This window comes from Pimephales promelas, chromosome 4 (assembly GCF_988280905.1).
Source record: "Pimephales promelas chromosome 4, fPimPro1.hap1.1, whole genome shotgun sequence".
Taxonomy (NCBI): Eukaryota; Metazoa; Chordata; class Actinopteri; order Cypriniformes; family Leuciscidae; genus Pimephales; species Pimephales promelas.
The window spans coordinates 34,635,999-34,654,232 of NC_142772.1; the positions used below are offsets into that span (position 1 = coordinate 34,635,999).

Sequence of the window (18,234 nt, forward strand, 5' to 3'; positions counted from 1 at the left end):
TGCTGGTCTTATGATAAATTTACTCAAGTTTTTTCCACAGAAAATGCAAAACAAGTTGGCATCAAAATTTCATAAGAGCTAATGAAAAGACAGTATAAGTTGGACTGACGCTTTCTGCCTGATTGAAGTTGACGTATGAGAAGAAACATTTGTGTAAGTAGGCCTATTATTATCGGATAAAATACACTCTGGTTCCCTGGCAACTTTGTCAACTGTGTGGTCTTAAGATACCTAATGCTAATCAGGCTTCTTTGTGGCCTCTGCTATCAAACGACTCAATGCAAATGATTTGAATTATCATGAATGACAATCAATGTATTAAGGGATTCATCTCTTTTATGTGATCCTGGGGGCTTGAATTAATTGCGCAGGTAGCTATCTACATTAAATTAAACCGACCTGAGAGTTTGAACCAGGCTAAGGGTGTTATATATATCGTGGACGATTAAAATGTCTCCATGATCTGCTTTTTGAAGAAATTTCGTTCTACATTGTCCTATTCTATTTGTTCTGGGGCCCCCGTAAAAATTGTACAACGTGACGTACATACACATCAAATGTTAAAGCAGAGGTTTACTTATATGGGGCGCCGTTTGTAAAGCGGCTCACGCTGAAAATAACAGCAGCATTTTGTCACATTTGGCTCCAAATATGTTTAAAAAACTGCTATGAATTTTTGACGGTCACTTTTTAGCACATTTACATCTATATTTGTCAGTTAGGACAGGTAACTCGTGTGAAACCCCTGTAACCACACACAGGTATCTGATGCACATGTACAGTTAGGACAGGTATCTCATGAAGCCCCTGTAAACACACACACAGGTATCTGATGCAGATGTACAGTTAGGACAGGTATCTGACATGAAACCCCTGTAAACACACACACACAGGTATTTGATGCACATACAGTTAGGACAGGTATCTGACCTGATTTTTATAGTGGCATAAATGTTATGTGGGATCTCAATATCTCAGCTCTGGAAGGGTCTAGAGACTCCATTTTTGCACTCAGGTCAAAGTCTCATGGCCCTCTATCAGAATCCAGAGTTTTGAGAAGATTGGAGAAACTTCATTTTTCGCCCGAAAAAAAAAAACGAAAGGGGTAACACTCGTTTTTTTTTCGGGTCGAAATTTTGAATTTCGATATCTCAGCTCTGGAAGGGTCTAGAGCCTCCATTTTTGCACTCAGGTCAAAGTGTCATGCCCCTCTATCAGAATCCAGAGTTTTGAGAAGATTGGAGAAACTTCATTTTTCGCACGAAAAAAAAAAACGAAAGGGGTAACACTGTCGTTTTTTTTTTTCGGGTCGAAATTTTGAATTTCGATATCTAAGCTCTGGAAGGGTCTAGAGCTTCCATTTTTGCACTCAGGTCAAAGTCTCATGCCCCTCTATCAGAATCCAGAGTTTTGAGAAGATTGGAGAAACTTCATTTTTCGCCCGAAAAAAAAAAACGAAAGGGGTAACACTGTCGTTTTTTTTTTCGGGTCGAAATTTTGAATTTCGATATCTCAGCTCTGGAAGGGTCTAGAGCCTCCATTTTTGCACTCAGGTCAAAGTCTCATGCCCCTCTATCAGAATCCAGAGTTTTGAGAAGATTGGAGAAACTTCATTTTTCGCCTAAAAAAAAAAACGAAAGGGGTAACACTCGTTTTTTTTTCTGGTCGAAATTTTGAATTTCGATATCTCAGCTCTGGAAGGGTCTAGAGCTTACATTTTTGCACTCAGGTCAAAGTCTCATGCCCCTCTATCAGAATCCAGAGTTTTGAGAAGATTGGAGAAACTTCATTTTTCGCCCGAAAAAAAAAAAAAAAACGAAAGGGGTAACACTGTCGTTTTTTTTTTCGGGTCGAAATTTTGAATTTCGATATCTCAGCTCTGGAAGGGTCTAGAGCCTCCATTTTTGCACTCAGGTCAAAGTCTCATGCCCTTCTATCAGAATCCAGAGTTTTGAGAAGATTGGAGAAACTTCATTTTTCGCCCGAAAAAAAAAACGAAAGGGGTAACACTGTCGTTTTTTTTTCGGGTCGAAATTTTGAATTTCGATATCTCAGCTCTGGAAGGGTCTAGAGCCTCCATTTTTGCACTCAGGTCAAAGTCGCATGCCCCTCTATCAGAATCCAGAGTTTTGAGAAGATTGGAGAAACTTCATTTTTCACCCCCCAAAAAAACGAAAGGGGTAACACTGTCGTTTTTTTTTTCGGGTCGAAATTTTGAATTTCGACATCTCAGCTCTGGAAGGGTCTAGAGCCTCCATTTTTGCACTCAGGTCAAAGTCTCATGCCCCTCTATCGGAATCCAGAGTTTTGAGAAGATTGGAGAAACTTCATTTTTCGCCCGAAAAAAAAAACGAAAGGGGTAACACTGTCGTTTTTTTTTTCGGGTCGAAATTTTGAATTTCGAAATCTCAGCTCTGGAAGGGTCTAGAGCCTCCATTTTTGCACTCAGGTCAAAGTCTCATGCCCCTCTATCAGAATCCACAGTTTTGAGAAGATTGGAGAAATTTCATTTTTCGCCCGAAAAAAAACAACCAAAGGGGTAACACTGTCGTTTTTTTTTTCTGGTCGAAATTTTGAGTTTCTATATGTCAGCTCTGGAAGGGTCTAGAGCCTCCATTTTTGCACTCAGGTCTAAGTCTCATGGCCCTCTATCAGAATCCAGAGTTTCGAGAAGATCAGAGAAACTCAAAATTTCGACCAAAAAAAAAAAAACGACAGTGTTACCCCTTTGGTTTTTTTTTCGGGGCGAGAAATTAAGTTTCTCCGATCTTCTCAAAACTCTGGATTCTGATAGAGGGCCATGAGACTTAGACTTGAGTGCAAAAATGGAGGCTCTAGACCCTTCCAGAGCTGACATATAGAAACTCAAAATTTCGACCAGAAAAAAAAATGGAGGCTCTAGACCCTTCCAGAGCTGAGATATTGGGATCCCACGTAGCGTTTATGCCATTATAAATATCTCAATATCTCAGCTCTGGAAGGGTCTAGAGCCTCTATTTTTGCACTCGGGTCTAAGTCTTTATATTTTCTGATTTATATTTTAGGGTGAAGTGTGACCAGGATCTTGTTTTGTTGAGATTCACACACTGTCTGTGGTGTGCGTGTGTGTTTGTGTGTTTGTGCGTGTGCACCTGCTGTCTGGTCAAGTACACAGTAGGGCAGTGCCAGATCAGTGCTGTGTGTAATAAGCCCAGCAGTGTTTATGTGGATGAGTGCGTGTTGGCGCTGCTTGTGTCCTCTTCACATCCGTTGCTCCACTCCTCCAGCACCTGACTGCCAACACTCACTTCAGTCCCTAATATGAAGACATGTTGTGATGGAGCCGTGTGAATATCGGGATTCTGATAACACCTGGTTTGGCCTATACATCCTTTAACATATCTCAGCTCTGGAAGGGTATAGAGCCTCCATTTTTGCACCCAGGTCAAAGTCTCATGCCCCTCTACAAGAATCCAGAGTTTTGAGAAGATTGGAGAAACTTCATTTTTCGCCCGAAAAAAAAAACCCAAAGGGGTAACACTGTCGTTTTTTTTTTCGGGTCGAAATTTTGAATTTCGACATCTCAGCTCTGGAAGGGTCTAGAGCCTCCATTTTTGCACTCAGGTCAAAGTCTCATGCCCCTCTATCGGAATCCAGAGTTTTGAGAAGATTGGAGAAACTTCATTTTTCGCCCGAAAAAAAAAAACGAAAGGGGTAACACTGTCGTTTTTTTTTTTCGGGTCGAAATTTTGAATTTCGAAATCTCAGCTCTGGAAGGGTCAAGAGCCTCCATTTTTGCACTCAGGTCAAAGTCTCATGCCCCTCTATCAGAATCCACAGTTTTGAGAAGATTGGAGAAATTTCATTTTTCGCCCGAAAAAAAACAACCAAAGGGGTAACACTGTCGTTTTTTTTTTCAGGTCGAAATTTTGAGTTTCTATATGTCAGCTCTGGAAGGGTCTAGAGCCTCCATTTTTGCACTCAGGTCTAAGTCTCATGGCCCTCTATCAGAATCCAGAGTTTCGAGAAGATCAGAGAAACTCAAAATTTCGACCAAAAAAAAAAAAACGACAGTGTTACCCCTTTGTTTTTTTTTTCAGGGCGAGAAATTAAGTTTCTCCGATCTTCTCAAAACTCTGGATTCTGATAGAGGGCCATGAGACTTAGACTTGAGTGCAAAAATGGAGGCTCTAGACCCTTCCAGAGCTGACATATAGAAACTCAAAATTTCGACCAGAAAAAAAAATGGAGGCTCTAGACCCTTCCAGAGCTGAGATATTGGGATCCCACGTAGCGTTTATGCCATTATAAATATCTCAATATCTCAGCTCTGGAAGGGTCTAGAGCCTCTATTTTTGCACTCGGGTCTAAGTCTTTATATTTTCTGATTTATATTTTAGGGTGAAGTGTGACCAGGATCTTGTTTTGTTGAGATTCACACACTGTCTGTGGTGTGCGTGTGTGTTTGTGTGTTTGTGCGTGTGCACCTGCTCTCTGGTCAAGTACACAGTAGGGCAGTGCCAGATCAGTGCTGTGTGTAATAAGCCCAGCAGTGTTTATGTGGATGAGTGCGTGTTGGCGCTGCTTGTGTCCTCTTCACATCCGTTGCTCCACTCCTCCAGCACCTGACTGCCAACACTCACTTCAGTCCCTAATATGAAGACATGTTGTGATGGAGCCGTGTGAATATCGGGATTCTGATAACACCTGGTTTGGCCTATACATCCTTTAACATATCTCAGCTCTGGAAGGGTATAGAGCCTCCATTTTTGCACTCAGGTCAAAGTCTCATGCCCCTCTACAAGAATCCAGAGTTTTGAGAAGATTGGAGAAACTTCATTTTTCGCCCGAAAAAAAAAAAAAACCAAAGGGGTAACACTGTCGTTTTTTTTTTTTCGGGTCGAAATTTTGAATTTCGATATCTCAGCTCTGGAAGGGTCTAGAGCCTCCATTTTCGCACTCAGGTCAAAGTCTCATGCCCCTCTATCAGAATCCAGAGTTTTGAGAAGATTGGAGAAACTTCATTTTTCGCCCGAAAAAAAACCCCAAAGGGGTAACACTGTCGTTTTTTTTTCGGGTCGAAATTTTGAATTTCTATATCTTAGCTCTGGAAGGGTCTAGAGCCTCCATTTTTGCACTCAGGTCAAAGTCTCATGCCCCTCTATCAGATACCAGAGTTTTGAGAAGATTGGAGAAACTTCATTTTTCGCCCGAAAAAAAAAAAACGAAAGGGGTAACACTGTCGTTTTTTTTTTTCGAGTCGAAATTTTGAATTTCGATATCTTAGCTCTGGAAGGGTCTAGAGCCTCCATTTTTGCACTCAGGTCAAAGTCTCATGCCCCTCTATCAGAATCCAGAGTTTTGAGAAGATTGGAGAAACTTCATTTTTCACCCAAAAAAAAAAAAAAACGAAAGGGGTAACACTGTCGTTTTTTTTTTCGGGTCGAAATTTTGAAATTCGATATCTCAGCTCTGGAAGGGTCTAGAGCCTCCATTTTTGCACTCAGGTCAAAGTCTCATGGCCCTCTATCAGAATCCAGAGTTTCGAGAAGATCAGAGAAACTCAAAATTTCGACCAAAAAAAAAAAAAAAACGACAGTGTTACTTACCCCTTTCGTTTTTTTTTTTTCGGGGCGAGAAATTAAGTTTCTCCGATCTTCTCAAAACTCTGGATTCTGATAGAGGGCCATGAGACTTAGACTTGAGTGCAAATATGGAGGCTCTAGACCCTTCCAGAGCTGAGATATTGGGATCCCACGTAGCGTTTATGCCATTATAAATATCTCAATATCTCAGCTCTGGAAGGGTCTAGAGCCTCTATTTTTGCACTCAGGTCTAAGTCTTTATATTTTTGATTTATATTTTAGGGTGCAGTGTGACCAGGATCTTGTTTTGTTGAGATTCACACACTGTCTGTGGTGTGCGTGTGTGTTTATGTGTTTGTGCGTGTGGACCTGCTGTCTGGTCAAGTACACAGTAGGGCAGTGCCAGATCAGTGCTGTGTGTAATAAGCCCAGCAGTGTTTATGTGGATGAGTGCGTGTTGGCGCTGATTGTGTCCTCTTCACATCCGTTGCTCCACTCCTCCAGCACCTGACTGCCAACACTCACTTCAGTCCCTAATATGAAGACATGTTGTGATGGAGCCGTGTGAATATCGGGATTCTGATAACACCTGGTTTGGCCTATACATCCTTTAACATATCTCAGCTCTGGAAGGGTATAGAGCCTCCATTTTTGCACTCAGGTCAAAGTCTCATGCCCCTCTATCAGAATCCAGAGTTTTGAGAAGATTGGAGAAACTTAATTTTTCGCCCGAAAAAAAAAAACCAAATGGGTAACACTGTCGTTTTTTTTTTTCGGGTCGAAATTTTGAATTTCGATATCTCAGCTCTGGAAGGGTCTAGAGCCTCCATTTTCGCACTCAGGTCAAAGTCTCATGCCCCTCTATCAGAATCCAGAGTTTTGAGAAGATTGGAGAAACTTCATTTTTCGCCCGAAAAAAAAAACCAAAGGGGTAACACTGTCGTTTTTTTTTTTTCGGGTCGAAATTTTGAATTTCTATATCTTAGCTCTGGAAGGGTCTAGAGCCTCCATTTTTGCACTCAGGTCAAAGTCTCGTGGCCCTCTATCAGAATCCAGAGTTTTGAGAAGATTGGAGAAACTTCATTTTTCGCCCGAAAAAAAAAAACCGAAAGGGGTAACACTGTCGTTTTTTTTTTGGGTCGAAATTTTGAATTTCGATATCTCAGCTCTGGAAAGGTCTAGAGCCTCCAATTTTTGCACTCAGGTCAAAGTCTCATGCCCCTCTATCAGAATCCAGAGTTTTGAGAAGATTGGAGAAACTTCATTTTTCACCCGAATAAAAAAAACCCAAAGGGGTAACACTGTCGTTTTTATTTTCGGGTCGAAATTTTGAATTTCGATATCTCAGCTCTGGAAGGGTCTAGAGCCTCCATTTTTGCACTCAGGTCAAAGTCTCATGCCCCTCTATCAGAATCCAGAGTTTTGAGAAGATTGGAGAAACTTCATTTTTCGCCCGAAAAAAAACAAAAACGAAAGGGGTAACACTGTCGTTTTTTTTTCCGAGTCGAAATTTTGAATTTCGATATCTCAGCTCTGGAAAGGTCTAGAGCCTCCATTTTTGCACTCAGGTCAAAGTCTCATGGCCCTCTATCAGAATCCAGAGTTTTGAGAAGAATGGAGAAACTTCATTTTTCGCCCGAAAAATTAAAACGAAAGGGGTAACACTGTCGTTTTTTTTCGGGTCGAAATTTTGAATTTCGATATCTCAGCTCTGGGAGGGTCTAGAGCCTCCATTTTTGCACTCAGGTCAAAGTCTCATGCCCCTCTATCAGAATCCAGAGTTTTGAGAAGATTGGAGAAACTTCATTTTTCACCCAAAAAAAAAAAAAAAAAACGAAAGGGGTAACACTGTCGTTTTTTTTTCGGGTCGAAATTTTGAAATTCGATATCTCAGCTCTGGAAGGGTCTAGAGCCTCCTTTTTTGCACTCAGGTCAAAGTCTCATGGCCCTCTATCAGAATCCAGAGTTTCGAGAAGATCAGAGAAACTCAAAATTTCGACCAAAAAAAACGACAGTGTTACCCCTTTCGTTTTTTTTTTTCGGGGCGAGAAATTAAGTTTCTCCGATCTTCTCAAAACTCTGGATTCTGATAGAGGGCCATGAGACTTAGACTTGAGTGCAAAAATGGAGGCTCTAGACCCTTCCAGAGCTGAGATATTGGGATCCCACGTAGCGTTTATGCCATTATAAATATCTCAATATCTCAGCTCTGGAAGGGTCTAGAGCCTCTATTTTTGCACTCAGGTCTAAGTCTTTATATTTTTGATTTATATTTTAGGGTGCAGTGTGACCAGGATCTTGTTTTGTTGAGATTCACACACTGTCTGTGGTGTGCGTGTGTGTTTATGTGTTTGTGCGTGTGGACCTGCTGTCTGGTCAAGTACACAGTAGGGCAGTGCCAGATCAGTGCTGTGTGTAATAAGCCCAGCAGTTTTTATGTGGATGAGTGCGTGTTGGCGCTGATTGTGTCCTCTTCACATCCGTTGCTCCACTCCTCCAGCACCTGACTGCCAACACTCACTTCAGTCCCTAATATGAAGACATGTTGTGATGGAGCCGTGTGAATATCGGGATTCTGATAACACCTGGTTTGGCCTATACATCCTTTAACATATCTCAGCTCTGGAAGGGTATAGAGCCTCCATTTTTGCACTCAGGTCAAAGTCTCATTCCCCTCTATCAGAATCCAGAGTTTTGAGAAGATTGGAGAAACTTCATTTTGTCGCCCGAAAAAAAAAACAACGAAAGGGGTAACACTGTCGTTTTTTTTTCGGGTCGAAATTTTGAATTTCGATATCTCAACTCTGGAAGGGTCTAGAGCCTCCATTTTTGCACTCAGGTCAAAGTCTCATGCCCCTCTATCAGAATCCAGAGTTTTGAGAAGATTGGAGAAACTTAATTTTTCACCCGAAAAAAAAAACGAAAGGGGTAACACTGTCGTTTTTTTTTTTCGGGTCGAAATTTTGAATTTCGATATCTCAGCTCTGGAAGGGTCTAGAGCCTCCATTTTTGCACTCAGGTCAAAGTCTCATGCCCCTCTATCAGAATCCACAGTTTTGAGAAGATTGGAGAAACTTCATTTTTCGCCCGAAAAAAAACAACCAAAGGGGTAACACTGTCGTTTTTTTTTTCGGGTTGAAATTTTGAATTTCGATATCTCAGCTCTGGAAGGGTCTAGAGCCTCCATTTTTGCACTCAGGTCAAAGTCTCAAGCCCCTCTATCAGAATCCAGAGTTTTGAGAAGATTGGAGAAACTTCATTTTTCGCCCGAAAAAAAAAAAAAAACGAAAGGGGTAACACTGTCGTTTTTTTTTTTCGGGTCGAAATTTTGAATTTCGATATCTCAGCTCTGGAAAGGTCTAGAGCCTCCATTTTTGCACTCAGGTCAAAGTCTCACGCCCCTCTATCAGAATCCAGAGTTTTGAGAAGATTGGAGAAACTTAATTTTTCGCCCAAAAAATTAAAACGAAAGGGGTAACACTGTCGTTTTTTTTTTCGGGTCGAAATTTTGAATTTCGATATCTCAGCTCTGGAAGGGTCTAGAGCCTCCAAATTTGCACTCAGGTCAAAGTCTCATGCCCCTCTATCAGAATCCAGAGTTTTGAGAAGATTGGAGAAATGTCATTTTTCGCCCGAAAAAAAAAAAAACGAAAGGGGTAACACTGTCGTTTTTTTTTTTCGGGTCGAAATTTTGAATTTCGATATCTCAGCTCTGGAAGGGTCTAGAGCCTCCATTTTGCACTCAGGTCAAAGTCTCATGCCCCTCTATCAGAATCCAGAGTTTTGAGAAGATTGGAGAAACTTCATTTTTCACCCGAAAAAAACAAAAAAACGAAAGGGGTAACACTGTAATTTTTTTTTCTGAACGAAATTTTGAATTTCGATATCGCAGCTCTGGAAGGGTCTAGAGCCTCCATTTTTGCACTCAGGTCAAAGTTTCATGCCCCTCTATCAGAATCCAGAGTTTTGAGAAGATTGTAGAAACTTCATTTTTCGCCCGAAAAAAAAAACCGAAAGGGGTAACACTGTTTTTTTTTTCCGGGTCGAAATTTTGAATTTCGATATCTCAGCTCTGGAAGGGTCTAGAGCCTCCATTTCTGCACTCAGGTCAAAGTCTCTTGCCCCTCTATCAGAATCCAGAGTTTTGAGAAGATTGGAGAAACTTCATTTTTCACCCGAAAAAAACAAAACGAAAGGGGTAACACTGTCGTTTTTTTTTCTGGTTGAAATTTTGAGTTTTGATATCTCAGCTCTGGAAGGGTCTAGAGCCTCCATTTTTGCACTCAGGTCTAAGTCTCATGGCCCTCTATCAGAATCCAGAGTTTTGAGAAGAATGGGGATACTTAATTTTTCGCCCAAAAAAAAAAACGTAAGGGGTAACACTGTCGTTTTTTTTCTGGTCGAAATTTTGAGTTTCGATATCTCAGCTCTGGAAGGGTCTAAAGCCTCCATTTTTGCACTGAGGTCTAAGTCTCATGGCCCTCTATCAAAATCCAGAGTTTTGAGAAGATTGGGGATACGTAATTTTTCGCCCCCCCAAAAAAAACGTAAGGGGTAACACTGTCGTGTTTTTTTTCTAGTTGAAATTTTGAGTTTCGATATCTCAGCTCTGGAAGGGTCTAGAGCCTCCATTTTTGCACTCAGGTATAAGTCTCATGGCCCTCTATCAAAATCCAGAGTTTTGAGAAGATTGGGGAAACTTAATATTTCGCCCCCAAAAAAAAACATAAGGGGTAACACTGTAGTTTTTTTTTCTGGTCGACATTTTGAGTTTCGATATCTCAGCTCTGGAAGGGTCCAAAGCCTCCATTTTTGCACTTAGGTCCAAGTCTCATGGCCCTCTATCAGAATCCAGAGTTTTGAGAAGATTGGGGATACTTAATTTTTCGCCCAAAAAAAAAAACGTAAGGGGTAACACTGTCGTTTTTTTTTCTGGTCGAAATTTTGAGTTTGGATATCTCAGCTCTGGAAGGGTCTAGAGCCTCCATTTTTGCACTCAGGTCTAAGTTTCATGGCCCTCTATCAGAATCCAGAGTTTCAAGAAGATTGGGGATACTTAATTTTTCGCCCAAAAAAAAAAACGTAAGGGGTAACACTGTCGGTTTTTTTTCTGGTCGAAATTTTGAGTTTCTATATGTCAGCTCTGGAAGGGTCTAGAGCCTCCATTTTTGCACTCAGGTCTAAGTCTCATGGCCCTCTATCAGACTCCAGAGTTTTGAGAAGATTGGGGATACTTAATTTTTCGCCCAAAAAAAAAAACGTAAGGGGTAACACTGTCGTTTTTTTTTTCTGGTAGAAATTTTGAGTTTCTACATGTCAGTTCTGGAAGGGTCTAGAGCCTCCATTTTTGCACTCAGGTCTAAGTCTCATGGCCCTCTATAAGAATCCAGAGTTTTGAGAAGATTGGGGAAACTTAATTTTTCGCCCCCCCCCAAAAAAAAAAAACGTAAGGGGTAACACTGTCGTTTTTTTTTCCCGGTCGAAATTTTGAGTTTTGATATCTCAGGCCTGGAAGGGTCTAGAGCCTCCATTTTTAAACTCAGGTCTAAGTCTCATGGCCCTCTATCAGAATCCAGAGTTTTGAAAAGATTGGGGATACTTAATTTTTCGCCCAAAAAAAAAAAAACGTAAGGGGTAACACTGTCGTTTTTTTTTTTTCTGGTCGAAATTTTGAGTTTCGATATCTCAGCTCTGGAAGGGTCTAGAGCCTCCATTTTTGCACTCAGGTCAAAGTCTCATGCCCCTCTATCAGAATCCAGAGTTTTGAGAAGATTGGGGAAACTTAATATTTCGCCCCCCAAAAAAAACGTAAGGGGTAACACTGTCGTTTTTTTTTCTGGTCGAAATTTTGAGTTTTGATATCTCAGCCCTGGAAGGGTCTAGAGCCTCCATTGTTGCACTCAGGTCTAAGTCTCATGGCCCTCTATAAGAATCCAGAGTTTTGAGAAGATTGGGGAAACTTAATTTTTCGCCCCCCAAAAAAAACAAAAAAACGTAAGGGGTAACACTGTCGTTTTTTTTTTTCCGGTCGAAATTTTGAGTTTTGATATCTCAGGCCTGGAAGGGTCTAGAGCCTCCATTTTTGCACTCAGGTCTAAGTCTCATGGCCCTCTTTCAGAATCCAGAGTTTTGAGAAGATTGGGGATACTTAATTTTTCGCCCAAAAAAAAAAAACGTAAGGGGTAACACTGTCGTTTTTTTTTCTGGTCGACATTTTGAGTTTCGATATCTCAGCCCTGGAAGGGTCTAGAGCCTCCATTGTTGCACTCAGGTCTAAGTCTCATGGCCCTCTATAAGAATCCAGAGTTTTGAGAAGATTGGGGAAACTTAATTTTTTGCCCCCCCCCAAAAAAACAAAAAAACGTAAGGGGTAACACTGTCGTTTTTTTTTCCGGTCGAAATTTTGAGTTTTGATATCTCAGGCCTGGAAGGGTCCAGAGCCTCCATTTTTGCACTCAGGTCTAAGTCTCATGGCCCTCTATCAGAATCCAGAGTTTTGAGAAGATTGGGGATACTTAATTTTTCGCCCAAAAAAAAAAAACGTAAGGGGTAACACTGTCGTTTTTTTTTTCTGGTCGAAATTTTGAGTTTGGATATCTCAGCTCTGGAAGGGTCTAGAGCCTCCATTTTTGCACTCAGGTCTAAGTCTCATGGCCCTCTATCAGAATCCAGAGTTTCAAGAAGATTGGGGATACTTAATTTTTCGCCCAAAAAAAAAAAAAACGAAAGGGGTAACACTGTCGTTTTTTTTTTTCGGATTGAAATTTTGAATTTCGATATCTCAGCTCTGGAAGGGTCTAAAGCCTCCATTTTTGCACTCAGGTCAAAGTCTCATGCCCCTCTATCAGAATCCAGAGTTTTGAGAAGATTGGAGAAACTTCATTTTTCACCCAAAAAAAAAACGAAAGGGGTAACACTGTCGTTTTTTTTTTTCAGGTCGAAATTTTGAATTTCGATATCTCAGCTCAGGAAGGGCCTAGAGCCTCCATTTTTGCACTCAGGTCAAAGTCTCATGGCCCTCTATCAGAATCCAGAGTTTTGAGAAGGAGAAACTTCATTTTTCGCCCGAAAAAAAAAACGAAAGGGGTAACACTGTCGTTTTTTTTTTTCAGGTCAAAATTTTGAATTTCGATATCTCAGCTCTGTAAGGGTCTAGAGCCTCACTTTTTGCACTCAGGTCAAAGTGTCATGGCCCTCTATCAGAATCCAGAGTTTTACGAAGATTGGAGAAACTTTTTTTTCGCACCAAACTTTTTTTTTTTTGGGTCGAAATTTTGAGTTTCTCTGATCTTCTTGCAACTCTGGATTACAATAGAGGGCCAAGAGACTTAGACCTGAGTGTAAAAATGGAGGCTCTAGACCCTTCCAGCGCTCAAATAGAGGCTGCTTTCCAAACCGCATACTTAATTTCTAGTAGCTACTTAATTTCTATGAGTACTTACTCAACGAGCGCTAAAAGAGTAGGTACTTTATAACCAAATCTCGTTGAGTATGAATGAGAACCGGACATCTGCCATGTTGATGTTATCATGTGACCTATTAAGCGTTATCACAAGCACAACAACTTAAAATATATGAAGGATAGGCTACGTTTAATTCAACTATCTAAAAATATCTGGATATTGATGAAACTTGTTCATTTTGTTGTGGTATTGATAAAGAAACCGCTTCCCTTTTTTTTTATACATTTAGGGTTGATTTAAGTTGTTATATTTTAAACCCTACTAATGTGACCCACAGTGTTATTCTTATAGCGATATTTTTTTAATTAAGAAACCCCAAAATCGTCTTCTCTTGAATATGTTGTTAATTTTTTTTATTTTATAACCAAAAAAGTTTCTCCTTAAAGTTTTCCTCTTTTTCTTGATGAATTTACCTCGTTTCATCCCTCAGACTTAAAACAACAACACATTTTTTTCAATGTATTATGAAGAACCATTATGAAGATATTTAGCCTTGTCATTGTTTTTTCCAGTGTATAAATATAATTTTATGATGTCACATTATGATGTACACAAACCAATGATCCTTATATTTTCTGTTTTGTCATTATGATTGTTACATACAACTATGGTATCTTTCCATGATCTTGTATTTAATAAGTTTAAACTATATATGCAACAGGTGCAATAACACTTCATAACATCAGTAACTCGACAGCACAACCTAGAACAGCTTTCCTCTGCGTTTGTAATGTCTCCACAAAGGAGACGGGCAGCAGCTCAAAGATCTCTTTTGGAGAAAACTGTTGATTTTATACTTGAAAAAATGTAAGTATCACTCCTTAAAAAATTAATTTGACCTCAGAATGAATTGCATTGTTAGCCCACCCCAAAACTTAAACAACAATAATATTAAATGCTGACCAATACTTAATTATAAAACTTTTTTACATACTAAAAATATAATTTAATAAAACAAGCAAAATGAAATTTGTTTTGTCATATGACAGTTATTCATGAATACATTTATATTGCTAAATGCAGTGAAACATCTCAATTGTCAGTCAATCGATGAATTAATGCATACATTAATTAAATAATTATATTTTATATACTGACAACAATAAGAAACATGAATAAATAAGTAAAAGAACAAATAAAAGTAACCATCACAATAAACAAATGCATATTTAAGTCAACAACACATGAAACAAAGCTTTATTCAAACTACAAGCATGTATTCACAGGCGCTGAACACAACATCCTACTGCCGACTCAACACAGCGGTTCCCATTCTGCAGCTTTATTCTGATGAATTCACCAGAGGGGACTGTGCCTTCGTCCCAGAGCTTGTTGCTGTGCTGCGCTTCACAATCTGAGGCAATAAGGGCAGGTGGAGCGATAGAGGGACTCATAAGGGCAGATGGAGCGTCTCATCCATGGGACCACTTCCAGGATTCAGCTCTGGGCTCCTCATCCTCAGTGCTCACACCAGTCTGCAGACATTTCAGATCCTACAAACATGCACAAACATTACACAAAAGCAGTCATTTTAACAGGACAATGTCATTTGATTTATGTATTAAAAATAACCTTACTTTATATTTGAGTAAAATCCCCAAAACTTTTTATCCCAAACAAATACTGCCATCATCTTTCCTTGCAGGTCCTGCTCCACCACAAAAGCTCTGCAGCAAATGCACAGAAATCAAGACTCAGAAAAATGTTGTAATTTCTATCCATTTCTGTAGTATACTCACTCAAAGCCTCCACCGGATAAACACATGCGTGTTCTTCTGTCCCTGTAACATACAGACAAGATTCACATTATGAGCTCAAAACTGCATTTAGCCTACATGCTGAGGTTGATGTCTTAACTCACTTTTAATTCAACTTAAATGTTCCTCAATATGTCAACACTAATAAGGGACAAATTAAATATATATCATGTTTAGTTACTTTTTAGATCTGTTTATTTGCCTTATTTACAGCACATTTGTCTAGCAGTGTTGACAACAGTGAATTATCATACATGATAGCACACATAACGTTACATCACTCAGATGTATTTTTCATGTTGGGGTGTGCTCACCTGCAAAACTTATACAATATTTTCCTTCCTGATGTAAATAGACATTTTAAATAAGCATGTTTAAGATGTATGGTTATGTAAATCTAGATATTGAGATTTTTATAGTGGTATAAATGCTATGTGGGATCTCAATATCTCAGCTCTGGAAGGGTCTAGAGCCTCCATTTTTGCACTCAGGTCTAAGTCTCATGGCCCTCTATCAGAATCCAGAGTTTCAAGAAGATTGGGGATACGTAATTTTTCGCCCCCAAAAAAAAGCGTAAGGGGCAACACTGTCGTTTTTTTTTTCTGGTCGAAATTTTGAGTTTCGATATCTCAGCTCTGGAAGGGTCTAAAGCCTCCATTTTTGCACTCAGGTCTAAGTCTCATGGCCCTCTATCAGAATCCAGAGTTTTGAGAAGATTGGGGATACTTAATTTTTCACCCAAAAAAAAAACGTAAGGGGTAACACTGTCGTTTTTTTTTCTGGTCGAAATTTTGAGTTTCGATATCTCAGCTCTGGAAGGGTCTAGAGCCTCCATTGTTGCACTCAGATCTAAGGCTCATGGCCCTCTATAAGAATCCAGAGTTTTGAAAAGATTGGGGAAACTTAATTTTTCGCCCCAAAAAAAAAAACGTAAGGGGTAACACTGTCGTTTTTTTTTCTGGTCGAAATTTTGAGTTTCTATATCTCAGCTCTGGAAGGGTCTAAAGCCTCCATTTTTGCACTCAGGTCTAAGTCTCATGGCCCTCTATCAGAATCCAGAGTTTTGAGAAGATTTGGGATACTTAATTTTTCGCCCAAAAAAAAAAAAACGTAAGGGGTAACACTGTCGTTTTTTTTTCTGGTCGAAATTTTGAGTTTCGATATCTCAGCTCTGGAAGGGTCTAAAGCCTCCATTTTTGCACTCAGGTCTAAGTCTCATGGCCCTCTATCAGAATCCGGAGTTTTGAGAAGATTGGGGATACTTAAATTTTCGCCCAAAAAAAAAAAACGTAAGGGGTAACACTGTCGTTTTTTTTTCTGGTCGAAATTTTGAGTTTCGATATCTCAGCTCTGGAAGGGTCTAGAGCCTCCATTTTTGCACTCAGGTATCAGTCTCATGGCCCTCTATCAAAATCCAGAGTTTTGAGAAGATTGGGGAAACTTAATATTTCGCCCCCCCAAAAAAACGTAAGGGGTAACACTGTCGTTTTTTTTTCTGGTCGAAATTTTTAGTTTTGATATCTCAGGCCTGGAAGGGTCTAGAGCCTCCATTGTTGCACTCAGGTCTAAGTCTCATGGCCCTCTATAAGAATCCAGAGTTTTGAGAAGATTGGGGATACTTAATTTTTCGCCCCCCAAAAAAAAAAAACGTAAGGGGTAACACTGTCGTTTTTTTTCTGGTCGAAATTTTGAGTTTTGATATCTCAGGCCTGGAAGGGTCTAGAGCCTCCATTTTTGCACTCAGGTCTAAGTCTCATGGCCCTCTATCAGAATCCAGAGTTTTGAGAAGATTGGGGATACTTAATTTTTCGCCCAAAAAAAAAAAACGTAAGGGGTAACACTGTCGTTTTTTTTTTTTTGGTCGAAATTTTGAGTTTCGATATCTCAGCTCTGGAAGGGTCTAAAGCCTCCATTTTTGCACTTAGGTCTAAGTCTCATGGCCCTCTATCAGAATCCAGAGTTTCAAGAAGATTGGGGAAACGTAATTTTTCGCCCAAAAAAAAAAAACGTAAGGGGTAACACTGTCGTTTTTTTTTTTTGGTCGAAATTTTGAGTTTCGATATCTCAGCTCTGGAAGGGTCTAAAGCCTCCATTTTTGCACTTAGGTCTAAGTCTCATGGCCCTCTATCAGAATCCAGAGTTTTGAGAAGATTGGGGATACTTAATTTTTCGCCCAAAAAAAAAAAACGTAAGGGGTAACACTGTCGTTTTTTTTTTTTGGTCGAAATTTTGAGTTTCGATATCTCAGCTCTGGAAGGGTCTAAAGCCTCCATTTTTGCACTTAGGTCTAAGTCTCATGGCCCTCTATCAGAATCCAGAGTTTCGAGAAGATTGGGGATACTTAATTTTTCGTCCAAAAAAAAAAACGTAAGGGGTAACACTGTCGTTTTTTTTTCTGGTCGAAATTTTGAGTTTCGATATCTCAGCTCTGGAAGGGTCTAGAGCCTCCATTTTTGCACTCAGGTCTAAGTCTCATGGCCCTCTATCAGAATCCAGAGTTTCAAGAAGATTGGGGATACGTAATTTTTCGCCCCAAAAAAAAGCGTAAGGGGTAACACTGTCGTTTTTTTTTCTGGTCGAAATTTTGAGTTTCGATATCTCAGCTCTGGAAGGGTCTAGAGCCTCCATTTTTGCACTCAGGTCTAAGTCTCATGGCCCTCTATCAGAATCCAGAGTTTTGAGAAGATTGGGGATACTTAATTTTTCGCCCAAAAAAAAAAACGTAAGGGGTAACACTGTCGTTTTTTTTTCTGGTCGAAATTGTGAGTTTCGATATCTCAGCTCTGGAAGGGTCTAGAGCCTCCATTTTTGCACTCAGGTCTAAGTCTCATGGCCCTCTATCAGAATCCAGAGTTTTGAGAAGATTGGGGATACTTAATTTTTCGCCCAAAAAAAAAAAACGTAAGGGGTAACACTGTCGTTTTTTTTTTTTGGTCGAAATTTTGAGTTTCGATATCTCAGCTCTGGAAGGGTCTAAAGCCTCCATTTTTGCACTTAGGTCTAAGTCTCATGGCCCTCTATCAGAATCCAGAGTTTCAAGAAGATTGGGGATACGTAATTTTTCGCCCAAAAAAAAAAAAAACGTAAGGGGTAACACTGTCGTTTTTTTTTTTTGGTCGAAATTTTGAGTTTCGATATCTCAGCTCTGGAAGGGTCTAAAGCCTCCATTTTTGCACTTAGGTCTAAGTCTCATGGCCCTCTATCAGAATCCAGAGTTTTGAGAAGATTGGGGATACTTAATTTTTCGCCCAAAAAAAAAAAACGTAAGGGGTAACACTGTCGTTTTTTTTTTTTGGTCGAAATTTTGAGTTTCGATATCTCAGCTCTGGAAGGGTCTAAAGCCTCCATTTTTGCACTTAGGTCTAAGTCTCATGGCCCTCTATCAGAATCCAGAGTTTCGAGAAGATTGGGGATACTTAATTTTTCGTCCAAAAAAAAAAACGTAAGGGG

At 39.8% G+C, this 18,234-nt stretch overlaps 1 protein-coding gene across 4 annotated transcripts in view; it reads right to left on the reverse strand.

The window, feature by feature from the left end:
• Positions 1 to 13,550: 13,550 nt before the first annotated feature.
• nsmfb (NMDA receptor synaptonuclear signaling and neuronal migration factor b) overlaps positions 13,551 to 18,234 on the reverse strand; it is a 117,384-nt gene continuing 112,700 nt past the window's right edge. Inside the window, exons 15-17 of one of the 4 annotated variants that reach the window (XR_016168357.1) lie at positions 14,767 to 14,808; positions 14,605 to 14,694; positions 13,559 to 14,520 (exon numbers count right to left, since the gene is read on the reverse strand). The gene's annotated coding sequence lies outside the window, so the exon portion shown is untranslated. Of the gene's footprint in view, positions 14,521 to 14,604; positions 14,809 to 18,234 lie in introns of all 4 variants that reach the window. The other 3 variants (XR_016168355.1, XR_016168354.1, XR_016168356.1) reach the window with 3 other exon arrangements.